Source organism: Drosophila persimilis, unplaced genomic scaffold, assembly GCF_003286085.1.
Source record: "Drosophila persimilis strain 14011-0111.01,24,50 unplaced genomic scaffold, DperRS2 tig00001145-arrow-arrow-pilon, whole genome shotgun sequence".
Taxonomy (NCBI): Eukaryota; Metazoa; Arthropoda; class Insecta; order Diptera; family Drosophilidae; genus Drosophila; species Drosophila persimilis.
The window spans coordinates 273,609-276,240 of record NW_020825426.1 but is presented as its reverse complement, the minus strand read 5'-3'; the positions used below and the strand labels follow the sequence as shown (position 1 = coordinate 276,240).

The following is a 2,632-nucleotide window of genomic DNA, read 5'->3' as shown; positions in this document are numbered from 1 at the left end:
GAATTAACTTGAAAATAAAATAATTATATTCATTAAAAGCCAACAAATATAAAAACAAAAAAATACTTAACTGGAATGCCGACAATTTACCACCAAACCTACAAAATAAAAACCTGCAAATAAAATAAAATTAAATTTATCCAAAACACAACTCAAAACGCTTACCAAATCTGCAGCAAACCTGATAACAAAACAAAATTTAAAATGTCAGCAACTAAGAAAGCAACCAGAAGACATCCCAACACAACATCCAGGGAATCAACTTGAAAATAAAATATTTATATTCAACAAAAGCCAACAAATATAAAAACAAAAATTACTTAACTTGAATGCCGACAATTTACCACCAAACCTATAAAATATAAACCTGCAAATAAAATAAAATTAAATTCAGCCAAAATACAATTCAAAACACTTACCAAATCTGCAGCAAACCTGAAAATAAAACAAATAAAGTCCTCAAAAAAAAAAAAGACAACAGATATAACAACATAAACTACACAAAGGTACATACAAATTATTACAAAGCTGAAGACAAAACCTGCCAATTAAATAAACAAAACACATATGGTGTACGAAATTAACTGTATGTACATAACAAATGTACATATGTCAGCAACTAAGCAAGCAGCCAGAAGACATCCCAACGCAACATCCAGGGAATCAACTTGAAAATAAAATAATTATATTCAATAAAAGCCAATAAATATAAAAACAAAAATTACTTAACTTGAATGCCGACAATTTACCACCAAACCTATAAAATAAAAACCTGCAAATAAAATAAAATTAAATTCAGCCAAAATACAATTCAAAACACTTACCCAATCTGCAGCAAACCTGAAAATAAAACAAAATTTAAAACGTCAGCAACCAAGCAAGCAACCAGAAGATATCCCAACACAACATCCAGGGAATCAACTTGAAAATAAAATAATTATATTCAATAAAAGCCAACAAATATAAAAACAAAAATTACTTAACTTGAATGCCGTCAATCTACCACCAAACCTATAAAATATAAACCTGCAAATAAAATAAAATTAAATTCAGCCAAAATACAATTCAAAACACTTACCAAATCTGCAGCAAACCTGAAAATAAAACAAAATTTAAAACGTCAGCAACCAAGCAAGCAACCAGAAGACATCCCAACGCAACATCCAGTGAATCAACTTGAAAATAAAATAAATATATTTATTAAAAGTCAACAAATATAAAAACAAAAATTACCTAACTTGAATGCCGACATTTTACCACCAAACCTATAAAATATAAACTTGCAAATAAAATAAAATTTAAAATCAGTCAAAATACAATTCAAAACACTTACCAAATCTGCCGCAAACCTGAAAATAAAACAAATAAAGTCCTCAAAAAAAAAAAAAAAGACAACAGATATAACAACATAAACTACACAAAGGTACAAACAAATTATTACAAAGCTGAAGACAAAACCTGCCAATTAAATAAACAAAACACATATGGTGTACGAAATTAACTGTATGTACATAACAAATGTACATATGTCAGCAACTAAGCAAGCAGCCAGAAGACATCCCAACGCAACATCCAGGGAATCAACTTGAAAATAAAATAATTATATTCAATAAAAGCCAATAAATATAAAAACAAAAATTACTTAACTTGAATGCCGACAATTTACCACCAAACCTATAAAATAAAAACCTGCAAATAAAATAAAATTAAATTCAGCCAAAATACAATTCAAAACACTTACCCAATCTGCAGCAAACCTGAAAATAAAACAAAATTTAAAACGTCAGCAACTAAGCAAGCAACCAGAAGACATCCCAACACAACATCCAGGGAATCAACTTGAAAATAAAATAATTATATTCAATAAAAGTCAACAAATATAAAAACAAAAATTACTTAACTTGAATGCCGACAATTTACCACCAAACCCACAAAATATAAACCTGCAAATAAAATAAAATTAAATTCAGCCAAAATACAACTCAAACTACTCACCAAATTCTCCGCACATCAAAAGTCAAAACCTGAAAATAAAACAGAAAACAAAAAGTTTTTATATCTTTTACAGATAGCAAGCAAATGCATCATCGCTTTCACGAAACTTACATCCTCCAGACCCATACGCATCCCGGGTGGCCGGACCAGCAGCCACTCGGTCGATTGAGCCAATCCACAGGCAACGCATCCTCGGTGGCCGGACCAGCAGCCACTCGGCCGAGCGGGCTAACCTGACCTTAATTTTAAAATAAAATTAAAATAAAGCAAGAAAAAAAAAATTTTTAATTAATTGTAAGAAATACCACAATGTTATCGATATTTATGTAATTATGTTGCCAAAACTTGTAATGTTGTCAGATATAATGTTATATGTTGCTAGATAGTAATAAGAATATTAATAAAGATTGAAAAAAAAAAAAAAAAAAAAAAAAAAAAAAAAAAAAAAAAAACAGCATGCAGGAAACCCAGGCAGGAGGATCCCAAATGCGCCAATTGTAGCGGCAAGCACGTGAGCTGCTACAAGGGTTGTCCCGCCTACAAAAAGGCCCGCAGCCATTTAAGGGCAAACAGGCTCATCGCTGAGCAGCAAAGGCAGCAGTACCAACAGCAACGCCAGCAGCCACAGCAGCCAACT

At 31.1% G+C, this 2,632-nt stretch overlaps 1 long non-coding RNA gene across 1 annotated transcript; it reads right to left on the bottom strand.

Moving 5' to 3' along the window:
• Window positions 1–1,912: 1,912 nt before the first annotated feature.
• LOC113566872 lies at window positions 1,913–2,260 on the bottom strand. Its single transcript, XR_003409258.1, has 3 exons — window positions 2,107–2,260; window positions 1,996–2,024; window positions 1,913–1,943 (listed from the first exon to the last, which is right to left on the bottom strand). It is a non-coding gene; the product is annotated as an uncharacterized LOC113566872 (long non-coding RNA).
• Window positions 2,261–2,632: the final 372 nt, after the last annotated feature.